The following is a 16,075-nucleotide window of genomic DNA, read 5'->3' as shown; positions in this document are numbered from 1 at the left end:
ACCCCTCTTCACCTATGCAGTCTTTCTGTCTGGCCTGGTGATTGTATTTTTGGATAGCCTCTTGCCACTTGTTAGGATCTCCTGGATCTGAAGATAAAGCCGTTCTTGAGAGCATGCACAGCATTTCTCTGGGGAAGACTGCCAGTCCTGCAGTGGGCTCAGTAGCTCTGTTGAGCAAGAATGACATTGAAGGGGAGGTTAGGAAGCCCAGAGACAGGCCTGGCTCTGCATCTACTTCATTCTGAGACTTTAGACAAGTTAAATCTCTGTGTGCCTCGGCTTCCCCAGTTGTAACATGAGCACTGTTAGCCTTGATGTTTGTATCTTTTCTGATCTTTAAAAATCAAACTATAATATACATACACTACTATTGCTTAATCACTTGCTCTTCCAGGCACTGTACTAAGCACTTAGTTTGGATTATTTCCTTTGGCATTTACAATTTCTCAGGTAGGTATTGATATTATCATATTATTACTTAATCTTGTATCTCTTCTGTCACTCTATTCCCCCTTATGCTATTATTCTTTTTCTTTGTAGAACTCACCACTACTTGGCATATTGTATATTTACTGGTTTAGTTGTTTGTTGCCTGTCTTCCACTCTAGAATGTAAACACTATGAAGGTGTGTTCACTGCTATATCCCCAGTGCCTAACACAAAATAGACACTCAGTAAATATTTTTTGATGAATGAATTGCATAAATCACCATTTTACAAATGAGACTGAGGCCCAGAATAGTGAAATCACTTAGCTGCATAGAGCTACTTAGACAAAATCCAAATTGTTAAGCACAGTGTGCATGTGCATCTTGGGTTTGGCTGAGATGGAGGGAAGTGGTGGTGCAAAAAGGATATCCACACAGCTACTGCTCAAGAACATGCATACACACAAACCCATAAACACACAAATATCATATATAAACATAGATGCATAGATACATATGGGCATTTACGAGGGTGAGTCAAAAATTGTCCACACTCTGGTTATATTAAAACTTTTGTTGGTCACACTGTCTTATCAGCGCTTTCCATTCAAGGCTACTGTTGCCCCAGTCACTGTTGTTCAGGTGTGAATGTGTTACATCAGTTCATTTGTAACCACAATGTGAGCAAAAATGGATGCCCCACTTGTGATTTGCACAAAAGAAGAGCAGCATGCAGTGATTCATGTTTTTTGTGGTCTGAGGATGTACCCGGTACCATTATTTATCGAAGACTTTGCGTGCAGTATGGAGAAAGTGTTTTGTTGAGAAGAAGGGTGTATGAATGGATAGAGATGCTTATTGAAGAGCTGAAGCCTAAACTTTGGATTAAACACAAAGGGCTGTTATCCAAGGGTGTTATGATCTTGCATGACAATGCACATCTGCACACTTCTGCCCACACTGACGACACTCTGCAAAAACTTCGTTTTGAGGTGTTAAAGCATCCTCCCTATATTCTTGATCTTGCTCCATTGGACTTTCACCTGTTTGGTCCCCTGAAAGCAGCCCTATGAGGAGGAAGATTCACTTCTGATGAAGTGAAGACAGTGGTGCATTTGTGGCTTGCAGTTCAGCCTAAAACATTTTTTAATGAGGGAATATGAAAGCTTGTTGACAGATGGACAAAGTGTATTGAAAAGCAAGGAGACTGTGATGAAAAATGATGCATTTGTCTTTTCTAAAAGTTAATTAAAATAAATTCTACAGCCAGAGTGTGGATAATTTTTGACTCAGCCTCATACCTCTAGATATACATATGTGTATATAATGGCCATAGGCATAAAATATTATCACACTGACACACAACACATGAAATATACATGCAGAGATACACAGACACACCAAACAGTCATGCAGACACACAAATATACACAGACATGCACATGGACACAAAAACAAGGATTGAAACACAGATCCATATACCCAAGCAAAACAGAAGCAGACAATACATGCATGTAAGCATGTATACACACATATAAACATTAACCTGAAGAAACATTAAAAAAAAGAGGGAGATATATTTAAAAGTAAACTAAAAATAACAGGCCTCACATTCTACGGGATAAGGGGATGACAGAAACTTATTTGTATAATAGGAATACAGAGATGATAACAAATTCCATGGACTTCATTGGTCTAAGAAGACTTCTGAGAGGAGTTGGAATGTGGGCTGAAACCTGAGATTTGGTTTAGCACTGCCTAGGCAAAGAGGATGGGAAAGGAATTCCAGATAATATGGGTAATGAACAAATGCATATCATTTACCTTCAATGCTCCTGACATTGTTCTAGATGCTAGGGATACAGTATTGAACTAAACTGTCATGGAGCTTACTTTTCTAGTGGAAAGTGTCTATTAAACAAACAACCAAACAAATAAATATGGAAGTGAAACATAATGTTATGTATGATATGGCTCAGCCACGAAGTCCCAGCAACACGAACACTGAATCTTACTCTCACCAACAAAATTATCTATGATCCTATTGAGATGATGGGAAGACAGGAAATATGCATGAATTTATATGTGCATAAATATGGGGTAAATGGATACAAGGGAACAAATGAGAGTTAGATTCTTAACTTATATAGAAGATAGAAGGAGTAGCAATATAAGCATGTTATTTAGAGTTATGGAGTCAAAGCTCCCAAAAACCAATTAGAAGCATTGAAAATGTTTGTCTCTGAGGAAGGAAAAATACTTTAACAAGCATCATAGAACTATTTGATTGTTTTGATTATATGTGTGTTTAACTAGAAAGTATGTGTATTGTATATACAGCATCAGGTAGTGATGAGTACCATGAAGTTAAAATAAAACAGTGCTGTGGGACAGAGAGTATGGTAGGAAGAATACTGGACCCCCAAAAATGTCTATATGCTAATTCCCAAAATTTGTAAATAATATGTTAGTTTACATGGTTAAGGAGGATTAAATTTGCAGATGGAATTAAGTTTGCTAGTTAACTGACCTTAACATAGAGATTATTTTGTATTATCCAGGTGGTGTCAGTGTAATCACAAGGCTTCTTAAAAGTGGAAGAGAGGGAGGCAGAAGGTCAGAGTTACAGGAAAATGTTACTATGAAAAAAAGGTGCAAAGAAGTGCAACATTGCTGGCTTTGAAGATGGAGGAGGAGAGCCATGAGCCAAAGGATGTGGGTGGCCTATAGAAGCTAAGAAGGACAAAGAAATGGATTATTCCCTTTCAAAGCCTCGGAAAAGGAATGTAACTCTTCTCACATCTTAATTTTAGTCCAGTAAGATCGCTGGCAGACTTCTGACCTCTAGAACTGTGAGATAGTAAATTTGTGGTGTTTTAAGCTACTAAGTTCATGATAATTTGTTATGGAAGTGATAGACAATTAAACAGAGTAATAAGGTGGCATATACTCTCAGAGGAAGTAACATTTGAATAGAGACTTGAATGAAGGGAAAGAGCAGGCTTGGCAGATATCTGGGGAAAGATAATTCCAGGAATGGTGGACTGAAAGTAGAAAGATCCTGAGGAGGGAGCATGCCTGGCATGTTTAAATATGTGTGGTTGGAGTACAGTGAGTGAAGGGGAGAATTGTTAGAGGATATAATGGGAAAGTGGATGGTTGAGGGGGAGTGTATCATGCTGGGTCTTGAGTGTCATTTGAAGAATTTTAGCTTTTACTCTGAGATAAGGAATGATTGGAGGGATCTGAACATGGGAATGATGTGAGCTAGTTTACGTTTTTAAATTATTTCCCTGAATTCTCTATGGTAGACTCTAGAGGGGCAAGTGTAGAAGCAAGGAAACCAGTCTTTTGCAACAAATGAGTAAATGTACAATGGTGGCAGTTAAATCACAGTAGAAAGAGTAAATGCCAGAGACTGGAGAAAGAAGAGTGGCTAAGACTTGACTATGTGTCAGAGTGAATCATGGCTAAATGTAAAGTACAGATATTGCTCATGTGGTAGATCTGGATGGCCTAGGCAACAATAAGGCCACAAATAAAACTCAAGAAATGCTGAAGGGAGAGTGGCTATTTTTATCAGAAGATAGTTTGGGAATAGAAGTGATGGGATTTCTGCACTGAGATATCCTTCTAGGGAGAATATGACAGTACTAGAGCTCAGAAGAGAGGTCATGGCTAGAGGGAGGTCTTTGACAATCATTTAGAGAGAGATGATGGTGAAGCCATGGGAGCTTGGCATACTTCTGAGGAGCAGAAAGTCAAGGATGGAGAACCAAGAGTCCCTACAGGACCCAACTCCCTCCTTTGCCACTAATTCCAGATCCATACTTAGAATCATAGAAGGTCAGAGCCTAGAGGTCCCTTTGAGATCACCATGGGTCTTATTTTGCCTCAGTTGTACAGGTGGGGAAAACTGAAGCCTAGAGAGAGAATGAAATTTGTTCAAGTCTACACAGTGAAGGTCAGTGTTAGAGGAAGGACTGGAACTCAGACTACTTTTAACTACATCACACTGCCCCTCATGCTACTACATCCTCTAATTGTGAAAGTTCTGCTCAATCACCCTCAGAAACGTATTTGGGAGAGGCCCCTTCTAGCCTGGGCAGAGTGGAACTGCTGTGCCCTTATTGAGCCCCAATTTCCCTCTCTAAAGTATAAAACCAAAAGAAGTGATCATTCTACCGGAATAATCAAGAATGCACTTGAAAAATCAAGATGGGATCCATTGACTCTCCAACTCAGATGGTTTATGTATAATTCTAGATCTTTTACAGAAAAAAAATTATTGTGTATGGCTTGGTATCTGTGAATGACTTTATTATGGTTGTGAATAAAACAAGCTCAATCAACTTCACCCTTTTCAGCATCTAACAGGGTGCCCAGAGAAAGTATTGATTTTCAGGGACCACTACCCCATCTGTTCTCCATTACTTCTAAGAGATGAATGTACTTTTTAGCTCCAAGAGGAATAATAATATATCAGATAATAATATATATAATGTATTGAATGCTTATTGTGTGAAAGTTTCTTGATATCTGTTATCTAATTAACTTTCAGAAGAAAACTGTGAAACTAGTTAGTTTTAGTATCGCATTTGAAAGCATGGAGATAGATTAAGGTTCACTGTCACATAGTTAATAATTAGCAGAGTTGAAATTGCAGCCTAGATTTGTTTGATTCCAAAGCTCTTTCTGTGACTGAATACTTAGAATAGAAAGGACAAGAGTATATATGAGAATAAGAAAACAAGCAGAATGTTTCTGAAAAGCACAGCAGAGTTTCCAACAGTCTCATGGAGCTAAGTAGGAAAAACTCAAAGTTTAAGAAGGGAGAACCATTGTGGTGGATGTTATAAACCCATACACACACACACACACACACACACACACACACACACACACACACACACAAGATTGGATCCTTTGGTTGCATGTATGTACAAAGAATGGGAAACAAATAAAAAATGAAACAAGTATATGCCACCAGGTCCTTTTTTTTTTCTAAACAGTGAAAAACAAAGTTTCTCGTGCTCTGGTTCTTAAGGTGACAGAAAAAAAGGAAGCGAGACATTTGTGGTGACTGTGAGTGGGTGGATGTAATATATACACACTGTCCAAATTTCATGAGTTTCCTGCTTCCATTCACTCCACCCACTGACTTGGAGAGTTGAGCAAGATACAGGGATAACCTAATGTCTAGGAAAGATCCCTGGCAGGCTGGGCCTTCCAATCTTTCCCTTACTCCCCTCGTGAATGGACTTTCAGTTTAATTCCAGTTAATTTCACCAAAAAGTTTGATTACTGACTTGTGTCAGGCTTGTCTTAGGTTCCTTACAGGGGTTGTATCCCTTATTTAACCCTTAACTCTTAAGGCTATGAGGAAGATACTAATTTTATTCATATTTTACAGATGAAAAGGATAAGGGCTTATGAAATGTAAATAACTTTCTCAAGGCTCTGTAGCTAATTTGAATCAGAGCTGGGAATTGAACCTATGCACTCTGTAGTCAGAGTCCATGTTTTGGCTACTCCTATCCAATACTGTGTCTTGTACTATGAGTTTAATCCCTATAATTCTGGGCCCAGCCAAGGGGCTGGTATGTACCAGATACTTAGTGTCTGTTAGGTTTAACCAAATTGAATGTAGAAGGTGCTAAAACTAGGAGTTTAAAGTACTATAAAGTCATAAGGGAATGAAGAATTAAATCCCCAAAGGATCATGAAAGCCTTTGAGGAGAAGGTGGTGACATTTGAAATGGACTTTGAAGACTTGGTAGATCTTCTATAGGAAGAATTGTGGGCAAATGGCGGGTTTCTTCAAGCTCAAGTTCAGGGTGAAGCAGGACTACTTTCCTCTTCAGCACTTCTAGCCTTGACTAATATGCTAAATTTTAGTCTCCAGATGTGAGAAGGTGTTTTGCCAAAGGACAAGATTTGACCTATGGCACACCAAAAGCTACATAATTGCATACCATGTAATAACATTTCTACTGTATCAAGCATAAGTTTACATTCCCTAAGCACATATCATCTGGAGGGTTTCAAGATGTCTGTATCCATATTGGTAGGTAGAAACAAATTAGTCATCATTAAAAGTTCATTAACAAATAGGCGAATTTATAGAATCAGAAAATAGATTTAGTTGTTGCCTAGGACTAAGGGGTGGAGGAGGGGATAAGGAGTGACTGCTAATGGGTACAAGTTTTCTTTTGGGAGTTATGAAAATACTCTAAAATTGATTGTGGTCATGATTACACTACTCTGTGAATATACTAAAAATGATTAAATTGTTTACTTTGAATAAGTAAACTTTATAGTCTGCAAATTATATTTCAGTAAAGCTCTAAAATGTTCATTACAGTTTTAGAGGAATTTTTAAAGGCCTAGGAAAAAATTTATAATATAATGTTAAGCAATGAAGCATAATATGAAACTGTACATAAGCCATGATCTCAATTAGGTTAAAAATACAATGTACTTGCCTATAATGCTTAAGAAAACTTTTAAGTTTTTTGAACTTTCCCATTTTTTCCAATGATTATATATTTTCTTTAATAATTTCTTTTCATAATTATATATGTAGAAAAAAAGCATCAAATATTAATACTTGTTTTTAATTGGTGAGCTTAAAATGCTTTCTTTTGTACTTGTTACTTTTCATTACTTTCTACAATTAAAATGCATTATTTTAATAAACAGATAAAACTAAAGCATTTGAAAATACCATAATATATCCATTGTATATTATAACATCTACCAACAAATAAAAATAATTTATATGAAACAATGAAAAAATTAGCAATCATTAGAGGACAACTTGCACAAGAAGTAATACATTTGGCTAGTTAGCACATGGAAATATGCTAAACCTCACTTGTAATAGACAAAAGATGAGAACAGCTGATACTGTCCATTGTTGGTGGAGGTGAGGGGAAAGAGGCACTCTCCCATGAGGATGGCCAGAGTGTAGACTTGTGTCACCACTTTGGAAGGCAATTTGGCAATATCGATCATGCTTTTAAAAACATATTTACTGAGTTATTGAAGTTTTAATTAATTAATTTTTTATTTTTAAATTTTTTTAACTTTTAATTTCATATCAAAGTATAGCCTATTAACAAAGTTGTGATAGTTTCAAGCGCACAGCAAAGGGACTCGGCCACACACATACATGTATCCATTCTCCCCCAAACTCCCTTCCTACCCAGGCTGCCACATAACATTGAGCAGAGTTCCCTGTGCTATACAGTAGGTCCTTGTTTGTTATCCATTTTAAATATAGTTTTTAAAAATTAATTTTTAAGATAGTCTACAGAAATATTTAACACATATATAATGAAATACAAACAAGGATGTTTATTGCATCATTGATTATAATAGGGAAAATTAGAAGCAACCTAAATACCCATCAATATGGAAATGAGGGCTTCCTAGGTGGCTCAGTGGTTAAGAATCCGCCTGCCAATGCAGGGGACACGGGTTCGATTCCTACTCTAGGAAGATCCCGCATGCCGCGGAGCAACTAAGCCCGTGCACCACAACTATTGAACCTGTGCTTTAGAGCCTGTGAGCCACAACTATTGAGCCCACGTGCTGCAACTACTGAAGCCCACGTGCCTAGAGCCTGTGCTCTGCAACAAGAGAAGCCACGGCAATGAGAAGCCTGCACACCACAACAAAGAGTAGCCCCCACTCACTGCAACTAAAGGAAGCCCATGCACAGCAAAAAAAAGAGACCCAACACAGCCAATAAATAAATAAATAAATAAATAAATAAATAAATTTATAAAAAATATGGAAATGAATATGTCCACTGATATGAACTATAATTTAGAATTATTTAAATAATTTAATATAATTTAAATAAATTATAGTTTATAAATATAATAAATAATATATGAGGCTATATGTATATATATATAAAATATATATATATAGAGAGAGAAAGATATCTGCACATAGCAGAGCGTTTAATGCTTAATAATGTTTGCAATGCTTATTGGCTTGTATTTACAGTTCAGAAGCAAATATCTGGGGATCTAAATGTCAAATAACAGAAATACAATAAAGCCTAATAAGTAAAAAATAAAAAAAAATAAAAAGAGGTAAATCTATATGTACAGATACAGAAAGATGTCCACAATGTATTCTTAATTGAATAAAGCAGAATTTAAAAGATAATTTATGAGTCTTTTAAAATATGTATGTGTGTGTGTGTAGGGCAAATAAGAAACTGTACTCTGTGGAGTGGAGTTACAGGGGACTTTCACTTTGTACAAAGGAGGAGGACTGAGTTTTAATCCTAGATCTGCTACTTACTAAGGCCTGGGACCTTGTGTAAGTTGCTTCCTCTCTCTAAGCTCAGTTTTCTCATATGTAACAGAGAGCTAAAATTTGTACATATTTCATAAGGCTGTCTTGGAGATAAAATGGGAAATGCATGTAACTGCTCAATAAATATCAGTTATTCTGCTTTGTATTGTTCTGATTTTTAATAATTTCATGGATTGTTTCTGAAATCAGAAAAAATGGTAAAGAAAAAAAAATACAATCCATATTCATATACTGGTTTGATGCCTTTGTCAGAGTAGCAAGCAAGGTCAGCAGAAATTGTCAAAAACCTCCCTATGGGAAAGAGAATATCTGGTAACTTACAAAGGTGCACACTGGATGGAAAAGTCTTAGATCTCTATTCTTTTTTTTTTTTTAATATTTTTTAAGCTTTTTTATTTTTTTTTAATTTTTTGATTTTTTTAAAAATTTATTGGCTGTGCTCGGTCTTTGTTGCTGCACACAGGCTTTCTCTAGCTGCTGAGAGCAGGGGCTACTCTTCATTGTGGTGCTCAGGCTCCTCATTGTAGTGGCTTCTCTTGTTGTGGAGCATGGGCCCTAGGCACGTGGGCTTCAATAGTTGTGGCACATGGGCTCAGTAGTTGTGGCTCACGGGCTCTAGAGCACAGGCTCAATAGTTGCGGCACACGGGCTTAATTGCTCCGTGGCATGTGGAATCTTCCCAGGGCAGGGCTCGAACCTGTGTCCCCTGCATTGGCAGGCGGATTCTTTACCACTGCGCCACCTAGGAAGTCCCCTAGATCTCTATTCTTAAAGATTATTGGAAACAAGTATTTTTTACAAGCATTATCCCAACTCTCTCTGTTGTTATTATCACTCTATAGATGATACAGAGGCTTTGAAGTTAAGTAACTTGGTCAAGGTCAAATATAGTGGAACCAGGAATCTAACCCTGTTCTGTGTGCCTCCAAGTTTGTGCTCTTTCATATTGTATGACACTGTCCAGATTAGCTCAAGTGGAGAGTGAGTAAACTTTCCATGGTGCATCCCCTTAGTCCCTTGCACAGCCATCACCTTTCACGTACCCAGACTGCTTTCTTTGCTTTAGTGACTAGAAGGTGGAAGTAGAACTCCTTATGTTCTGTTTTGGGACATTTCTGGACTGAGCCAAGAGTAGTTATGTGTCACTGACCACAGAGGTTGAGAACCCTTGAGCAAACCAAATTCTTCTGTCTCACTGGTTTGAAAGCAAAGCAGAAGTGGCAAAAGCTGACAAAGTCCAACTGGAGCAGGGATGTTGAAATGGACACAAATAATGTACCTTCATGATTATGACCGATAGAATTGTTCTAAATTTAATTCTGTTCCTATGCTTATACTTTCTCCTATCTTATCCATAATCTTAGAGGTAGTAGGTTCTCTTTCTTTCCTCCCGTCTTTCAGGTGCCTCATTGTGCTGCTCTCAACTTTTTATCCTTATAGTCAAATTTCTTACTGAGGTTCTGTGTAGCTCACTGCTGGACTCTTACCAGCTTCTCATTTACCTAGCTATCTCAAATTTATCTTATAATTTATACCAAACACTTTTTTTTACCATCTTTTCTTAGTCCTCAAAGCTCTTCTTCTCCTCCTCATCTGGCTTTTATTATCCAAGTCCTTAAACCTAGACTTAAATATCCCAGATATTCTAGCAGAAGGCAGGTAGGAGTGGGGAACACAAATATAACTTCCTTCTAATTTTTATTGTCTGCTAGAGTGTGAGCTCCCTGAGGGGAGGATTTTGAGTATTATGTTTACTGACTTCGCAAGTTTCTAGAACAGTGCTTGGAAACTACTGGGGGCTCAATAAGTATTTATTGAGTGAATAAATGAGTGAGCATTCTAAGATCTTGTTCATTCTCTTCCTTTCTAGGGCTCAAATAATAGTCAAACCTGTCCCTAAAGCTTAGAGGTTATATATTCTAAGGAATAAGACTCTACAATTTTCCTCAAAAACTACTCACTGCTGGAGTTTGTTCTTTTGGCCATGTACTCATTCATTCAGTTGTTGAGCGCCTACTATGTGCCTGATTCTGAGCTGCTGCCAGAAGTACAAAAGTGAGAACAAAATATTCCTGCTTTGAGGACACCCAAAATCCAGAGTGGGACATAGACACAAAGCAACTAACTGGACTTCTAGGCTGCATATAATTAGTGCCATGTTATATATACACTAAACTAGTCTAGGAGTGGAAGGGGGAGAGATCACTTTTAACTCTGTCCTTTAATATCACCTTTAAATCCAGTACAGGATATCTTTCCTGTCACAGCTTAAACCCACTAAAGTATTAGCAGAAAATAGGTGACATTTAATATGTTTCCATGACTGTTAGCAAGAATGCCCCCTTCCCTTATTACTCCTCCCAGCCTTTTCTTCTCTATACTATATGAGCCCAGTTCTATTAACCTTGCTTCACAGATCATGGTCTCATGACCTTGAGCATTTTCTGAGGGTCCCTATTAGGTTTTCTTCCTAAGGACTATTCCAGTAAGCTATGATAGTCAACCTCATGACTGAGAAGTTGGGAAATTAAAGCACTCTTATGTGTGCTGACTGAGATGGAGAAATGCCCTTGATGACCTAATAATGAAATCAGCCCTCCACTCCCATAGATCATGGAGCAACTAGGATAATGTAGCAATAGGGTGAAGTTGAGGGACAGAGAGAGCAAGTGAAAAAAACAACCAAGATGGACTTAGAATTGCCAGAAAGCACAGAGTTGAAGAGGTCACCATAGCTTGCACTTCCTTGATTGGCTTCTTCACTATCACCCAGAGGAAAAGTGGTTATATTAAAGTTATTACTATGCTACTTTGAAAGCTGTTCCTGGCTGGTACTACTGAAGATGAGTTACAAACAGATAGATCTAAAGGCCCAGCTACCTGTGGCAAACTAGATCAATAGAACTACACCAGTGCTGTGTCATGTGAGAAGGTACAAAGTGTCCAACAGTAGATGCTGCTTTCTTCAATATACATGGATCAAATAACAACTCAAACACAGCTGTTGCCCATCTTGACTTTGTAGTTAATAATACTTCCATTTGTTTGTCTCCCTTTAATTGTTATAATCTCTCAAAATGAGTGTTATACATAACTGAGAGGTGAAAAAGACATTTATTTTTCCAAAGACTTGATAAATATTTTATATATTCCAGGTATTAGGAAGAAGTGTGTACTTATACTATTTTGGGGCACATAGCCACGTTATTGTTGGTTGAAGGAGCTTCAGGGGTTGAATAGGTTCTAATTATTACTTCAGGATAAATTCCCAACTTTATGTATTCAGAAAGTTACTATTATCAACTTTGATGAATGGTGTCAGATTAATCAAATATATAAAGTGGTGTTTCTCATTGTTGAGTATACTTTAGAATTATCTGGAGGACTTTTCAAAGTTCCACTGCCTAGATATTACCACAGACAAATTAAATTGGAATCTTTTGACATGGGCCCCAGACATCAGTATTTTGTAAAGCTTCCCAGCTGATTCCAATGTGCACCCAAGTTTGAGAACCATTGCATTAAGGTAACCATTGTGTAAATCCAAATGTCATTTGAATTACTGTGATGACAGTAAGATATGACTAGCAAGAATTCCAGGGATGACCATTTCTTCTCTCTTCCCCCTTTTCAGTATGGACATGCATAGTAAATACTACCTTGGTAAATCAAGCTAAGTACAGCTCTTCATGAGCATATGATCAAAGTGTAGATTCAGTGTCTCATCAGTCATGGGAGGAATTCTTATAATTCGGGAAAGTACATAGATAAAATAAAGGGTAAGGGAAGATCCTGGAATTAGGTAACAGATGCCAAATACTCTTCCATCCTAGCAAGTCCTAGTATTACTATTACATAATACTATCGTATATGTAAAGGGATACAACAATATCAATTAAGTCTTTGGTAAGTTTCCTACTCTATGATTTTCTACTGTGATTTATTTCTTTAATGGAAACCAATGTCACTTAAAAGTTTATTTTAAAAAATTCATTTTCCTATTCAATTTGTTGGAATACATATGCCATAGACAAGCAATAACTGTACTTAGCATGCTAAGATAAAAGTAATTAGAGTAGGAACCTTCTTGGAGTACTTAGATTGAGTCCTCACAGCATTGTGGAAGAAATACAAATTTTGTTAATAAATGAAGATTGGATGATAGAAAAAGGAAAGGACATAAAATGGTTAAAACATTTCAATCACAAAAACAAAGGCAGAATTTCTTGTCCAGTATATGGATATCTTCCACAATGAAATGGAATAAGTTTGGATCTTCAAAAGAGGTGAAATGACCTCTTGCTTTATTTCAAGCACTTTCCCCAGGGATATTTCTTGATTCTAAGTGGAATAATACAGACTGAGATCCAATTCCATTGGACATAGAGGCAATACTTTTCCCAAGACCTTATAGTTCTGTCCAAGCACTATGAGATGTCTCTCTGCTCAACAGAGAGCTCGTTTGATGGTTTATCCATTTAGGCACCAAAAAACACATATTGAGAGGCTACTATGTTCTAGGTACTGGGGATAGAGGGGAAAATGATAAAGTCCCTATTCTTGGAGCTTACAGTCTAGTTAAGAGGAATGAACATGAAACATGTAAACAAATAAAATGGATGTCATTTTAACTCTTATCAAAGTTGGTATAGAGGGAACATATCTCAAAATAATAAAAGTCATTTATGACAAACCCACAGCTAATGCTGTACTCAATGGTGAAAAACTGAAAGTCTTTCATCTAAAATCAGGAACAAGACAAGAATGCCCACTCTTGCCACTTCTATTTAACATAGTATTGGACAAGAAAAAGCAATCAGACAAGAAAAAGAGGTAAAATATATTCAGATTGGAAGGGAAGGAGTTAAACTGTCACTACTTGCAGATGACATGATATTATATTTAGAAAACCCTAAAGTCTCCACCAAAAAACCAACTGGAACTAATAAATGAAATCCATAAAGTTGCAGCTTACAAGATTAATATACAGAAATCTATTGCTTTTGTATACACTAGTAATAAACTATCAGAAAGAGAAAGCAAACAAATTCTGTTTAAAATTACATCAAAAAGAATAAAATACCTAGGAATAAACTTAACCAAGTGAAAGAAAACTATAAAAAATATAAAACATTGATGAAGGAAACCAAAGATGGTACAAAGAACTGGAAAGATATCCCATGTTCTTGGATTTGAATAATTAATATTGTTAAAATGGCCATACTACCCAAAGCAATCTACAGATTGATATTTTTCACAGAACTAGAACAAATAATCCTAAAATTAATATGGAATCACACAAAAATCCAGTATGCCAGAACAATAAAGAAAAATAAAAGAACAGAGTCAGAGATATCATGCTCCTAGACTTCAGACTATACTATAAAGCTACAGTAATCAAAACAGCATGGCACCGGCACAAAAACAGACACATAGATCAATGGAACAGATTAGAGAGCCCAGAAATAAACCTACAGACCTATGGTCAATTAATCTATAACAAAGGAGGCAAGATTATACAATAGAGAAAAGACAGTCTCTTCAATAAGTGGTGCTGGGAAAACTGGACAGCTAAATGAAAAAGAATGAAATTAGAACATTCTCTAACACCATATACAAAAATAAACTCAAAATGGATTAAAGACCTAAATGTAAGACCAGAAACCATGAAAATCCTAGAAGAGATCATAGGCAGTACAGTCTTTTACATAAATCATAAAAATATTTTTTGGGTCTGTCTCCTAAGGCAAATAAACAAAAGCAAAATTAAACAAATAGGACCTAATTAAACTTAAAAGCTTTTGCACAGCAAAGGAAACCATTGACAAAACAAAAAGACAGCTTACTGAATGGGAGAAAATATTTGGAAAAGATATGACCAATAAGTGGTTAATATCCAAAGTATATAAACAGCTTATACAACCCAGTATCAAAAAAACAAACAACCCAATTAAAAAATGGGCAGAAGACCTGAATAGACATTTTCCTAAAGGAGACACACAGTTGACTAACAGGCACATGAAAAGATGCTCGGCATCACTAATCATTAGAGAAATGCAAATCAAAGCCAGAATTATATATCATCTTATACCTGTCAGATTGGCTATCATCAAAAAGTTTACAAATAACAAATATTGGCAAGGATGTGGATAAAAAAAAGCCCTTGTACACTATTAGTGGCAATGTAAATTGCTGTATCTGCTTTGGAAAATAGTATGGAAGTTCCTCAAAAAAAAAAAAAGCTGAAAATAGAACTACCATATGATCCATTAGTTCCACTCCTGGGTATATATCAGAAAAAAACAAAAGCAGTAATTCAGAAAGATATATGCACCTAATGATTATAGCAGCATTATTTACAATAGCCAAGATATGGAAGCAATGTAACTGTCCACCAAGAGATGGGAAGATATGTACAAATTTTACCCAATCACATGTATGGTTAATGTGACTTCCCTAATTGACTAGGCTCCAACAGGGCTGGGGTCCTCTATTGCTCACCACTATATCTTCAGTTCTTGGCATAGGGTAAGCATTCAATAAAAATTTGTTAAATGAAAGGACTCATAGCAATAGAAAAGAAGCTCGTAGTTATCAGTGAGTTTTACTACTTTGTTCATTCTACTCTGTTTTTGTCAATATACCCATCTTTTAATATTAGCAAAAAAAATCTTGCTTTACACAAACAGTTCTAATTGCCCCCAGGAAACCCTGGAATGATATAACTCATTTGCTATGAGTAGAATCAAGCTACATGGATTTGCTAATTATTTAGAAAACTGCCATACTTTGTGGTATCTAACTAAAATTTCTGTTCTAGACATTAATAAGATGCTGGGAGAATACTGAGAACCCAAAAATATAACCTTTTTAATCTGCTCCCCTCCAACTTTGATGTATTCCCTATCTTTTCTGTATGGTCTGAATTTCATCCTAGATATTACATCTTGCTAAAGTACCAGGAGATAACAATTTTAACTGCATTTTAAAATTACAGCAGTTAAGAGATGAAGGGAAATACAGCCAAAGCTAATGGGATCCAAGTCTATTTTCAAGCATACTTTCTAAGAAAGAATTTCTTCGGATGTCATGCGAAAAATCCAAACTAATTATAGTGCATCCCTATGGTAATATTTTTTTTCATGATTTTGTCATAAGATCAGAAACATAGTATATTTTCTGTTAAGCTTATAGAGTAGTTTTCAGGGCTCTTTCATATGGATTTTCTCATTTGACATCCACAAGAACTTATGAAACAAGAAAAGCAGTTATTATCTTTAGTTTACACAAGAGTAAACTCAGATTCAAAG

This window comes from Hippopotamus amphibius, chromosome X (assembly GCF_030028045.1).
Source record: "Hippopotamus amphibius kiboko isolate mHipAmp2 chromosome X, mHipAmp2.hap2, whole genome shotgun sequence".
Lineage (NCBI taxonomy): Eukaryota > Metazoa > Chordata > Mammalia > Artiodactyla > Hippopotamidae > Hippopotamus > Hippopotamus amphibius.
This window is presented reverse-complemented; position numbering follows the sequence as displayed.